Source organism: Vicugna pacos, chromosome 7 (assembly GCF_048564905.1).
Source record: "Vicugna pacos chromosome 7, VicPac4, whole genome shotgun sequence".
Lineage (NCBI taxonomy): Eukaryota > Metazoa > Chordata > Mammalia > Artiodactyla > Camelidae > Vicugna > Vicugna pacos.
In genome coordinates, this window is record NC_132993.1 from 45,311,777 (window position 1) to 45,326,306 (window position 14,530).

The 14,530-nt window shown below is 36.7% G+C and overlaps 1 protein-coding gene across 5 annotated transcripts in view; it reads right to left on the reverse strand.

Annotated features, from left to right (window-relative positions):
- Nucleotides 1-14,530, reverse strand: part of PALS2 (protein associated with LIN7 2, MAGUK p55 family member) — a 102,951-nt gene that overhangs the window by 77,661 nt on the left and 10,760 nt on the right. The window contains exon 1 of one of the 5 annotated variants that reach the window (XM_072964817.1): nucleotides 7,243-7,349. The exons of 3 other annotated variants lie outside the window; for them this stretch is intronic. The gene's annotated coding sequence lies outside the window, so the exon portion shown is untranslated. Of the gene's footprint in view, nucleotides 1-7,242; nucleotides 7,350-14,530 lie in introns of those variants that run through there. One more of the 5 variants, XM_072964818.1, reaches the window with a different exon arrangement.

A 14,530-nucleotide genomic window follows, 5' to 3' on the forward strand; every position in this document is an offset into this window, starting at 1 on the left:
GAGTGCCAATCTTCGCATAATAGGGGTCCCAGAAGCGGAAGAAGGATCAAAGGGGATTGAAAAGGTTTTTGAAGAAATCATGACTGAAAACTTCCCAAACTTAAAGAAGGAATCAGATATCCAAATACAGGAAGTTCAAAGGGTCCCAAGTACGAAGAACCCAAATAGACTCACACCAAGACATCATAATCAAGATGGCCAGAGTCAAGCATAAAGAAATGATCCTAAAGGCAACAAAAGAAAAGCAAAGAGTGAGTTACAAGTGAGAGCCCCATAAGGCTCTCAGCTGATTTCTCTACACAAACACTACAGGCCAGAAGGGAGTAGCAAGATATATTCAAAGTCCTGAATGAAAAAAAGATGCAGCCTAGGATACTTTAGCCAGCAAGGCTATCCTTTAGGATAGAAGGAGAAATAAAGAATTTCACAGATAAGCAAAAACTAAAGAGTTTAGCAACACTAAATCCATGCTAAAAGAAATATTGAAAGCTCTACTCTAAATAGAAAAGCAGCAGGATGCTACAGAAATGAGAAACTCATAACTGGAAAGGTGATAACTCATGAATTACAAGTAAAATAAACACAAAATTGTAAAAGAAGACATTTAAATCATTAAGAGTGGGAGAGGGAAGCAAGAAAATATATATATTTTTTCTTTCTTTTTTAAATTTTTTATTTTTGGTAGGATGGGTTCGAGATAAAGTAATGGGCTAATAGACTTACAGAAAAGGGTAACCACGAGCCAAAAACTTACAAGGGAGTCACAAAAACTAAATAAAATCCATGATAATACAAAGGAAGATTACCAAACCGCAAAAGAAAGAAGGAACAAAGAGGATATACCAATTCAACTGCAAAGATAAGTTCAAAATGGCAATAAATACACATCTATCATTAATTACTGTAAATGTTAATGGACTAAATGCTCCAGTCAAAAGACATAGAGTGGCAGACTGGATAATAAAGCAAGAACCTTCAATATGCTGCATACAAGAGACCCACTTTAGGGAGAAGGACACATATAGATTGAGAGTGAAAGGATGGAAAAGGATATTCCATGCAAATGGAAAAGCCAAAAAAGCAGGTGTTGCAGTACTAATTTCAGACAAAATAGACTTTAAAACAAAGGCCATAAAGAAAGATAAAGAAGGACATTTTATAATGATTAAAGGAGTGATACAAGATGAGGATATTACACTCGTTAATATATATGCAACCAATATAGGAGCGCCTAAATACACAAAACAATTACTAACAGAGATAAAGGGGGATATTGATGGGAATACAATCATAGTTGGAGATTTTAACACCACATTAACATCACTGGACAGATCTTCCAGACAGAAAATAAATAAGGCAACAGAGAAACTAAATAATACAACAGAAAAATTAGATTTGGTGGATATTTTCAGAGCATTACACCCCCAAAAAATAGGATTTACATTCTTTTCAAGTGCACATGGAACATTTTCTAGGATTGATCATGTACTTGGGCACAAAAGAAACCTCAACAATTTTAAGAAGATAGAAATTATCTCAAGCATCTTTACTGACCACAATGCCATGAAACTAGAAATCAACAACAGAGAAACAAAGGAGAACAAAAGGGAAACACGGAGATTAAATATGTTATTAAAAAACCAATAGGTCAATGAGGAAATCAAAGCTGAAATTAAAAAATACCTTGAGACAAGTGAAAATGAAAGCACAACCACACAAAATTTATGGGACACAGCAAAGGCAGTGTTAAGAAAGAAGCTTATAGAGATACAGGCCTTCCTCAAAAAAGAAGAACAATCTCAAATAAACAATTTAACCCACCAGCTGAATGAACTAGAAAAAGAACAAAAACCCCCAAAAGGCAGCAGAAGGAAGGAAATTATAAAGATTAGGGAGGAAATAAATAAAATACAGGTTAAAAAGACCATAGAAAAAAATCAATCAAACCAAAAGCTGTTGTTTTGAAAAAGTAAATAAAATCGACAAACCTCTGGCCAAACTCACAAAGAAGAAAAAAGAGAGAGCACAAATTAGCAAAATAAGAAAGGATAATGGAGAAATTACAACAAATAAAATAGAAATACAGAGTATCATACGAGAATATTATGAAAAACTATATGGAACCAAACTGGATAACCTAGAGGAGATGGACAAGTTTCTGGAAACATACTGTCCACCAAGACTGAATCAAGAACAAACTGACCACTTGAACAAACTGATCACTAGAAATGAAATCGAAGTAGCAATAAAAAACCTCCCTACAAATAAAAGTCCAGGATCAGATGGCTTCAGTGGGGAATTCTACCAAACACACAAAGAAGAACTCATACCAGTCCTTCTCAAACTCCTCCAGAAGACTGAAAAGGAGGGAATACTCCCAAACTCATTCTATGAAGCCATCATCACCCTGATACCAAAACCAGGCAAAGACATTACCAAAAAAGAGAATTATAGGCCAATTTCACTGATGAACATAGATGCCAAAATCCTCACCAAAATATTAGCAAATAGAATCCAACAACACATAGAAAAGATTATATATCATGACCAAGTGGGGTTCATCTCAGGGACACAAGGATGGTTCAACATACGCAAATCAATGTAATACAACACATCAACAAGAGAAAGGATAAAAACCACATGATCATCTCAATAGATGCAGGAAAAGCATTTGATAAAATTCAACACCCATTTATGATAAAAACTCTCACCAAAGTGGGTATAGAGGGAACATATCTCAACATAATAAAAGCTATATATGACAAACCTACAGCCAGCATAGTACTCAACGGTGAAAACCTCAAAAGCTTCTCACTAAAATCTGGGACAAGACAAGGATACCCACTATCACCACTCCTATTCAACATAGTCTTGGAAGTCCTAGCCACAGCAATCACGCAAGAGAGAGAAATAAAAGGGATCCAAATTGGAAAAGAAGAGGTAAAAGTGTCACTATATGCTGATGACATGTTACTATATATAGAAAACCCTAAAAGGTCCACACAAAAACTACTAGAGCTGATCGAAGAATTCAGCAAGGTAGCAGGTTATAAGATTAACATTCAAAAATCAGTTGCATTTCTTATGCAAATCAAAACTACAATGAGGTATCACCTCACACCAGTCAGAATGGCCGTCATTCAAAAATCCACAAATGACAAATGCTGGAGAGGCTGTGGAGAAAGGGGAACCCTCCTACACTGCTGGTGGGAATGCAGTTTGGTGCAGCCACTGTGGAAAACAGTATGGACATTCCTCAAAAGACTAGGACTAGACTTACCGTATGACCCAGGAATCCCACTCCTGGGCTTGTATCCAGAAGGAACCCTACTTCAGGATGACACCTGCATCCCAATGCTCATAGCAGCACTATTTACAAACTAAAACCAGACCTATCCTATGATCCAGCAATCCCATTCCTGGGCATGTATCAGGAGGGAACTCTAATTCAAAAAGACACATGCACCCCACTGGTCATAGCAGCAGTATATACAATAGCCAAGACATGGAAACAGCCTAAATGTCCATCAATGGATGACTGGATAAAGAAGATGTGGTATATTTATACAATGGAATACTACTCAGCCATATAAACTGACAACATAATGCCATTTGCAGCAACATGGTTGCTCCTGGAGAATGTCATTCTAAGTGAAGTAAGCCAGAAAGAGAAAGAAAAATACCATATGAGATCGCTCATACGTGGAATCTAAAAAAAACCCAAAAAACAAAAAACAAAAAAAAAAGCATAAATACAAAACAGAAATAGACTCATAGACATAGAATACAAACTTGCAGTTGCCAAGGGGGCGGAGGGTGGGAAGGGATAGACGGGATTTCAAAACTGGAGAATAGATAAACAAGATTATACTGTATAGCACAGGGAAATATACACAAGATCTTGTGGTAGCTTACAGAGAAAAAAATGTGACAATGAATATAAATATGTTCATGTATAACTGAAAAATTGTGCTCTACACTGGAATTTGACACATTGTAAAATGATTATAAATCAATAAAAAAAGTTAAAAAAATAAAAAAGAACAAATTAAAAAAAAGAAAGATTAAAAAAAAAAAGATGTGTTACCCTGTGAGTATGAAACAAAGAGGCAAATTAGAAAGAGGGAAGACATGAGATATAGGGACTAGAAGACCCAACTGAGGAGAAAGGCACAAGTGATTCTCAAGAAGATGGTGACAAATGTGTTATCAGGTATGGAGAATAAAGAGTCCATCCCAGACAGGTCAGAAGGCCCCAGGAGTGACATCTTCAAGAAAATGAAGTTGATAAATTTGAGTGAACATATTAAAAGGTGATTTAGAAAACTAGGAGAGATATTAAATTATTGATACATAGTATATAAGAAAACTCAGCAAATAATTTCAGGAAAATAAAAATACAGGAATGGAGAAGGTCACTACATTTATTAATACATCAATTAATAAATACTGATCAAATAAAAATTTTAATATAATTATGTTGGGAGAATTGAGGGATCAGAAGTGTACATGATATATATATGTACAGATATGTGTGTGTGTATATATATGTATGTGTGTGTATATATATATATATAGAGAGAGAGAGAGAGAGAGAAAAGGGAGAGAGTGGAAAAAGAGCTAAATCCTCATCTTCCATAACAATTAAAATAAAAAATAAAAAATCAGCAATATAAGCATGCCATATAATGATATGGAGCTAAATGCCATAAGAATCAGCTAAAAAGTTCCAAGTAGTAGCCTCTGGGGAGCAAGAAATAGAGATAAGAGAACTGGGGGGCACTGTTAGTCTTTCTCATCTATACATGCATTAACAATTTGAATATGAAAACCTACCAAAAACACACCTCTCGTGTGTAAACAGTAACCAGTTTGAATGCAGAAAAATCAGAATTGCAAAGCTTCTTGCCGAGTTAAAAACAAAAAGGACTCTCTCTTTGAAAGCAAAAGCCTGGGAAGACCAAGTTGTCCCTGGATGATATGCTTCATTAAATTTTCCTTTGTGTACATTATGACATAAAATGTATTTTAGTAAAATATTCCATTAAAATATAATGCTTAAGATCAGTATTTTAAAACCTATAAAGAATATTTTCAGTTTTCAAAAGATATGTATATTCTCTGCATTCATAAGTGTAAAGATTTAACTTTAACAAAAGGAAGCTTTTTGTCAATCAAGTTTAATTCATCATAAAACTGCTTCTCCAATTCCCTGCCATGTTTATCTAGTGTCAATCCAGATCATTTTCCTTAACTCACACAACACTAATTCCAGTCTAATAAGGAACTGGGGCTTAAAAATCGTTGATCTGTAATCAAATACAATTCAGATTATAGTACTGTTATACTAAAATGACACAGCTCTATGTAAAAAAATACATTATTATCTATTAGAATTAGCTATCATTTGGGAATATTCTTCTCATTCAACACTCAGGCTGTTGTTCACTTCTATTTATACCAGCATTTAAAGCACTGAGCAAAACATTACATAAAAGTACATGAAAGTACAGACAAGGGACTGCATTAAAAATAGCATAAAAATATTTTTAATAGTAAAAAAAGAAGTAGGAAACATTCTCTTCTCAAAGGTATAATGCCACTCAACCATGTCTTCTGAGCAGGAATGCTCAGGGAAGAAGAGAGGTGAAAACAAGCTCCCCACATAGGGAGACCCTGCATGGAATGTCTAACATTACCTACAATATGAGTAAAGTTCATGAGTCCACATGAAAACCCTGCATAGAGCAGCCTTACTAATTATTTAGAAATTTTAGAAATTTAGAAGTCCAAAGAGGTCCTGTCTCGATGAGAGCAGCAAATTATAGCCTATCCAAAATGAAAGATTATTTTAGGCTTTAACCTCACATTTCTTATTTGGAAGAGTTTCTGGATGTAAGAAACTTGAGGAATATGCAACATGTTCAAAGTGGTGAAAGAACACTCTAAACGGATAAAACGACAATTGAACACTGGCACTATTTTAACCTTCTCATTGCAAATTTTCCTATGGCAAGCATAAATACTAGACACAACTGGATATCCTTGCCAGCCCTTCCCGTTTGGCAGTGAAGGACTGAGCTGGATACCATGTTTTGAGAATATTAATAACAAAATGAACTAAAAATATGGTAATTTGTGTCTCTTATAAATTTTTAAAAGGTTACATAAAATATTTTTTAAAATACTGCAGAAAATTTTTACAAGTCCTTTTGTATAATGATAGTTTTCTGCTTTAACAGAATTTCCTTCATGTGCTTTGGTTTGATAAAATTGCATTAATGGTGTAGTTTATATTTAGACTTAATGAAAAGTTTCACCCAGTAGCCTGGCTACAGCTTGCCTGCACTCTTGAACAAAGGCAACCCTAGACAAAATCATTAGGGAAGCAAGTTTGTCTTTATCTCCCCTCACTTCTGATTTTCACAGCTCTTTCCCTTCCTTTCAGTGCCCTCCTTCCTATTCTTATTTCCAGGTTTTTCAATATGCTCAACCTTCCTTCTTTCTCCCCAAATCAGCAAGGTTCCCAATACTACTGCACACTTCTATCATCTGCCCCTTTCTGGTTCTCTTACATTCTCTGTTGCAAACATTTGCTACTCGAAATTGCCAGCAGGAGATTTTGTCAGAAGGGAAAGGAAAAGGTGTTATTACTTATGATTTACTGAAATTCTCCTCTACTTGTAGAATCGAATATATCGGCACCATTCCTTGCCGCTTTTCTTCAGATCTCTCAAGAAAACATGTCCCTCCTCCTCTATGAAGCTGCTGCCTGTGTGGTGAATCAAGTCCCTCCTACCCACTGCACGACCATGACCCATGGGTTATCCCTCTCCTGTAACTTCAATATTTTCTCCATTACTCTCACATTTATGAATGTTAACAACTTTCTCATCCTTCAGTAATAATTCTTAAATCCCTATTTTGAACCCCATTTCCCTTTTATGTCACAGCTTTCTCTCTCACCTTTTCCCCATCACACCAAGCCTCTCTAAAGCATAGTTCACTCTGGACATCTTTTCTTCACTTCTCTACCTTTCCATTCAGCCTCTGCTGTCTGGCTTCCTTAGCCACCACTCTCCTCAAACATGTTTAGGAACCAGTTGACTGAGAAACTAATCACATATTTTCTCCACATCCTGCCTGAGGGCAGACCATCACTGCAGGTTTTCATTCTTCACTTGTAGGGCTTCAACTAATTTCTATCTAATATGATTTGCATATCTTAGTTATAGAACTCACTTTTCTCCAACTGCCTTCTTAATGTACTTCTCCTGGGAATCCCAAAGATGATGTCTTTAATCTACCATTTTCAAAGCTACTCACTCACCCTAGCTAGAGATTTCAGCTGTCGTTATTATGACATCACCATTCACTCATTCTCCAAAGCTTAAAAATCTCAGAATCATCTGATTCTTTTTCCTTCTCCCTAACCTTAACAAATTCTCCTCCAAATCCTTCTCATTCTACTACATACAAGTCTCAAAGTCAACTTCTACAACAATTTCTAGTCTCTGACCTGTGATTCAGTTTTTATCTTCTCTTGTCTACCCTATTTTAAAAGCCTTTTAACTGGTCTACTAATCTCTAATCCTTCCCCACCGTAGTTCCTGCTGTATGCCATGTCCAGAAGTATCCTGGTTAAAGCACATACCTCTTTCAGAGAAAAAGCTAGATCTACATTCTTTTTTTTAAACAGCTCAAATAGTGCTGTTCCTAATTTATTCTCACACTGTAGTAGCCCTGCTTTGAATACATTTTTATTGACCTAACCACTAATTAATAAAGCAGTTTAAAGCTCCATTGCTTTATTATAAGAAAATATGTATTATAACTGAAGCAGCAAAACTGTCTCAAAGTGTTTTTTATATAATAAGCACTAATAAACATGAAATATAACTACAGGATCACTGCCAGATTGTATTAAATATGCAAATTTGAATCTTTTTTAGCATCTCCCAAACCAGATTATTTTAGAATAATACATTTCATTTAGTAGTTTTTCCAAGATAACACATATTTTATATATGCGCTTACAAAAATACCAATGGTACAGCGGTTTTTAAATTCAGCCCTTCTTTCCCCCCCCCCATCTTTTTGAGGGGGGAGGTAATTAGGTTTGCTTATTTACTTTTGATGGAGATACTGGGGATTGAACCCATGACCTTTGTGCATGCTAAGCATTCACTCTACCACTGAGCTATACCCTCCTCCCTAAATTCAGCCCTGATGGAGGTAACAGAAGAAAAGTACATAAAAGTAACTGACTCAAAATCCAACTCTTGTACCCCCTCCACTGCTATCATGTAACTCTAAGCCACCATCATCTCTTGCTCATTTACTTCAGTAGTCACTCACTTGGTCCCCTACTTTCACTCTAGTTCTCAACAATATTCTCCGGAGTTGCTAGAGCCATCATTTAAAACAGATTTTGTTACTCTTCTGCTAAAAATGTCCAAAGGCTGCTCACTGCACTTGGAAAAATATCCAAACTCTCAACCATGACCTAGAGAGCCTTCCTGTGTGCCCCTATGAGTTCACCTTCTACAATTCTCTCCCCCTGGTCTGCTCATCTCCAGGCAAATTGCCTTTCTTCTGTTTTTCAAACATGCCTAGTTTATTTCCCATCTTTACCACTTTCTGTTCTCTCTGCTTGAAATTATCTTCCCAGATATCCACATGCATATCCTTATTCTCTTTATTTTTGTGTCAGTATAAATGTCACCTCCCCAGAAGGAGAATCCTAATTCCCAGTCTCAACTAGCTCCTCTCCCTCACATATACCCTCAATCTGCCTCCCTCCTTCCCAGTTTCATCTTCATCATAGTACTCATCTGAAAGTGTGCTTGTCTGTCTCCCTTCCCTAGAAATTCACTCATTGTTCTGTCTCCTCTAGCACAGGACAGTGCTTTGACACATGGAAGACATTCAGATATTCATCAACGAATTAGTAAATACATGCTAATGTCTCTAAAGCTCTCTCTTCTGAGCTTCAGACTCATTTTCTTACCTAATCTCAGTAAAGATATCTCATGGACACAATAAACTCAATATGTCCCAAACTCAACAAATTACTACCTAAATCTGGTCTCCCTCTAATATTCTCTATCTCAATTAATGGCACCCAAGTATAGCTGTTCAATCACCTTTATTCCCTTTACCTAATCTGCACCAAGACCTTTCAATCTGATACACTGCATATCTTTCAAATACATCCCTTTTTCTTTATCTCCACTGCCTGCCTTAGTTCATACTCTCATTCTCTCTCACCTTAACTTCTTAAACTTTCTATTTTTCTTACTTCATTTATCCGCAATTCAACCATCAGAATGAACTTTCCAAAATACAAATATGACCATTTTCTCCCTGGTTAAAATCATTCACTGGTTCCCCCATCACCTATAAAATCTAAATTACTCAACATGGCATAATTGCCTCATATCTCCCCCCTTAACTGTTCAGATATTCTCTCTTGCTCCTCCTTAAAGGGGTCCTTTAAATTCCAGCCACACTGGGCCATTTGCTGCCCATAAATCCATTGCTTCATATTGCTGTAACTTCATCTTAACAGTCTCAACTGAAGCCTTTCCTGACCCAATCTAGTAGATTTAGGACATACAGCACTTAGTACAGCTGATAGTACAGTTGATACAGTTGTACACAGTTGATAGTATATAGTACTACTGATCCTCATTATTCAAGGATTCTGCATTTGTGAATTTGCCTACTTGCTAAAGTTTACCTTTAACCCCAAAGTCAATACTCCCAGTGCTTTTGTCATATGCAGACACAGAGCAGCAAAAAACATGCCCGACGTGTGCGTCCCCAGCTTAGGTCCGATGAGGCAACAATGCCTTCTTGTCTCAGCTCTCACACCAAAAAAACAAGATTCTTTTCATGGTTTATTTAATGCCACATTTTTCACATCTTTGTGCATTTTCATGGTGATTTCACTGTCTAAAATGTCCCCAAGCATAGTGCTTAAGTGCTGTCTAGTGTTCCTAAGCACAAAGAAGGCTGGTTATGTGCCCTACAGAGAAAATACACATGTTCAATGAGCTTCCTTCAGGCATGAAATTAAAGTGCTGTTGGCCATTCAACGTTAAAGAACTGACAATATGTATGCATATATGTGTGTGTATATATATGTGTGTGTATATATGTGTGTGTGTATGTATGTATGTGTATATACATATATCTATATATATCTCAAGATGTCTTTAAACAGAAACACACATAAAACACTATGTATTGACCAGCTAATGAAATGTGATCAGAGGCTCAAAGGAACCTAACCCTCTTTTTATCTCAGAAACAACTCAGTATTCCCTAATTCAGTGTTCACAGAGAATTTAGAGAACAAAACCACTACAAATAATGAATAATGAGAACTGATTTTATTTTCATTTACACATCTGTCTCCACCATAAAATTAGTGGGTTCTCTGAGGGCAGAAATGGCATCTTATTTATCTTTGAACTCTAATTCTTATTATTGCCAGACTCCATTAATATTTATTGCATGTAATTAAAAAAAACATGGTTTCTCACTGTAATGTGATTTTGCCCTAGACATTTAGACTTCATGGTTAAGATCCCCACACTACTCCCCATACCAAGGAGGCCTTGCTCAGTTGCACAGTTAATGGTCTGAACTTCATCCTCCACCCCTGCCCTTTCACTGCTTTTATAGCCAAAGATCATGTTCCTTAAGTTCAAATTTAAATTAAAATTTTAAAAAATCACAGTTAAATGAAAAGGCATTTACAGAGATGTACTTTTCATCAGGTTGGTTAGCCCCAATGGGCTTAGCTCTAAAACCTATGAAACAAGCTTCTAGACACAATGACAGGCTGAGCACATGGGCCTACACTGCCTTCCTCCCAGAGTTCCACTGAAATGACAGAATAAAACACCAATAATACTGGAAGTGAGGTGGGAGACAGATAAGAGATTAAAAACCGGAAATTCCCAGAAGTTAGAAAGCAGACCAAGGAGGCTTGCCTGTCCAGCAAAGATGGACTTGATAATCTGAACATAATTCTCTCACTTACAAAATGCCTAGAAATGCTGACTAAATATCAAAAACATCCTTTCAAGTACAAAAACAAGTTCCCAAGAAAACCCCCATGAGCCAACATGAAGAGGATAAAAACAAACTGGTAAGCAGGTGCTCAAGTCATGGCTGCAAGATGTGTTCGCAGATCTCAGGACCTAGAAGCTCAGAGGCAATTTTTTATGCCTTGGTTTGTTCAAGAAGAATTGCCAACTTAGACCCCTCCGTATAGAGCCACAATCTTACAGGACTAAGCCCCATTTGGTAAGAGTGGCCTGGAAAAGAAGTCCTCATTGGCCAAGGAAGACAATCAGGAAATTCACCTTTCCCAGGTTGGACTCCGTGTTAGGGGGCAATTTCACCTGAGAATTTGTAACCACAACCTACTCTCATGGATTCAGGGTTCCAATACAACTACCAAGTTCAGAAAACTCCAAGCAGAGAAATTAAAAAAAGTGCCAAAGAAAAGCTTTAGCAAATCTTCCCTGGAGGAATGTGCCCCACAACCAGACTGCACTGAATCCCTTGAACAAAACCCAGCCAAGCACGAGTTCACAATTGAAAATCATGAAAAACACTCGAGAGGAAAAAAAAAAAGATAACTGAGGACACAAGAAAGTAGTACTGTAATAGGAAAGCAGGTAAGATTGAACAACTGTAATTGTAATCCAAGACATTAACGGTAAGCACAGTGCTTTCCAAGTGGATTTTTTTCTGGGCCTCCCTTGAGAAGCACGTGTACACTCAAATATTCTTTTATAGCAGTCAGCAGTTATTGGGCAAAGTTGAAGAAACAGACCCATGTTTTCTAAGACATGGTATAATTTTAAAATTTGTAATATTCTCACCCAGGGTACCCCTGCCCAGGAGCATTTGAAAATGTGTGAGGGCATGTTTGACACCCCAGTGGCTGTGGCACAGAACAGGGGCACTAAACATAAAGTGCTGTTCAGGACAATCCCACATGACAAAGTATATAATACTGTCAAAAATGCCAATGATGAATTGCTGAGAAACGATATAACTAAATCAAAAACTGTTATCGATGAATAGCTTTAAGAAGAAAGACTGGGAACAGAAAATCTTAAACATTCATTGTACATTCATCCTTCTGTACTATTTTTACTCTGTTTATCATGTAACATTAATATTTTTAAAAATTAAAAATAAATTTTCACGTAAGTAATGGAAGGGAGAGCTGTCCTGCTCATCGGTCAAAAGAAATCCCTACCTTCAGATAAACTAGGTTGTTCAGCACACCAAGGATAGAAGCAGTGCATCTGACTACCCTGGAATTCCTAGACTCAGAAAGTAGTCTCTTCAAGTATTTAAATATTTCTTAGCTAAAGTATTTCCAGAATTAAAACAGGCTTACTGACGCTGGTTGCGTGCTCATGCAGTGAGGACCTGAAACCTCTTTTGTGAGGCAGCAGCTGCAACACCAATGCTCTCATGGCTGACAGAAGTCCAAGGAAGGAGTTAAGATTCAAAACAGTTAACTATATACATTTGAATGGTTCTGTGATATAGTTCAAGAATATATCACTTAGTAAATGAATGAAAGCCTTTTTAACAAATGATTTGCCAATGAGGTAGATCAGTTTTAGACTGATGGAAGCCAAATTAATGAGCCATTTACACATATGAAAATGAAAGATTAAGATGTAAGTGATGCATATTAGAAGTAGACAGAAAATATTTACTTAAAAGAAAACCTACACTTACTCCACAACTCTGCCTCTCAAAGATGACAAATTTTCAACACACACATGTGAACACACACACACACACACACAATTTGGATGCATCACACCCTGACTACCTCTGAATTAATTTCTCTATATTTCTGGTTTCCCTTCCTATTCCTTTATCGTACACAGAATAGTTGACCCTCGAACAATGGGGGTTTGAACTGTGCGGGTCCACTTATGTATACATATTTTTCAATAGTAAATACTACAGTACTAGTACAGTACAGTCCAATCCATGGTTGGTTGAATCTGCAGATGCCAAGGAACCACAGATAGAAGGCCAACAATAAATGACCTGCGGATTACCAGCCCCTCCACCCCACCAACCCCCCAGTGTTATTCAAAGGTCAACTGTATTCATAGGCATACTGCACTTACATTTTATTAAATGGCCAGTATGTTTACATCAACATCAAATTGATGTAGGCTAAGGAAAAAATAAACTGGCTCTTAATGCTTTTCACTTATCATTATGAAGCCATTATAATACCTTTTTGTATGTAGCTGTTACCTGTAGGTCAATCTTTATAAGCAGAAATTATTCTAAAAGAAATTAGCATTTCATTTAAATAAACTTGTATAACAGAAAGATTAGAACAGCTTCAAATATTGTCAGTAAAAAAATTAGAATGGAGTCAAACATTATCGGAAAAAACCTGGAGTTAAGAACTAGCTCAACCCAGACCAGGGACTTGACGCACATGAAAAAGTCTTCTTACAAAAGAAAGTACTTAAGAAATCACATTAAGAGGCCCTCAGAATTGGGAAATAGGGTGATCCCTCAAGAATTAGGTTAGTAAAAGAAGACACAAAATACACAGAACTAGCAGGAAAAAAAGCCCCCCCCTCAGAAAAGACAGGTAGAAGTACTTGGAAATTTGTCTAATCAAAGTGCCCAAGATATAGCCTTAGGATAAGAATACAATAAAGAAAGCAGTAACAATCAAGTGTACTATAACCTGTGGGAGGAAAGTGTGTTAACAGAAGGCAGTATCCGATCAAACCTAGAAAAAAAGGAAGTAATAAATTGACCCTGGTCTCTACAATTGCCCAGGAGAGGAGAATTTGCCTACTCCATATTCTAGGGTTTCTCAATCTTGGCACTACTGGTATTTTGAACCAGATAATCCCTTGTTACGGAGGGTGAGGGCGGCTGTCCAATGCACTGTTTAGTAGCATCCTTGGTTCCTACCCACGAGATGCTAGTAAGCACCCTCATCCTAACTATGACAAAAATCTTCAGATATGACCAAATGTCCCATGGGAGGCAAAACTGTCCCCTTAAAGATCAGTGGTATATTCTAAACAATGTAAATAGATGCAGCAAGCTAATATAGTCTGGTGTTCCAAGCAACAAAATCATCTCACTTTTCTTGATCACCCAGTAAATGTCTCATTATAATTAGGGTTTCTAGAGAAAGTGTGGCCATGGTTGCAAGAGGTTATTTGCTATACAGTTTTTTGGTGAATTAAAAAAAAAAATGTTGGAGAGGAAGGCCCATGACCATATTTTATACATGCTTTCTGATAAAAATCAAATCACATACTTTTCATATTTCCCACAACATCTAACAGTTTTAAGCATATGTCAGGCATTTGAACACTTTTAAAATTTAATCTTCTAATTTTTATAGTTTCTCTGCCCCTCCCCTCCATAACACCACTTACACAGCGCCTCCATCATCTTACTGTAAATGCCTTTGAAAGTTAACAGTATATCATGC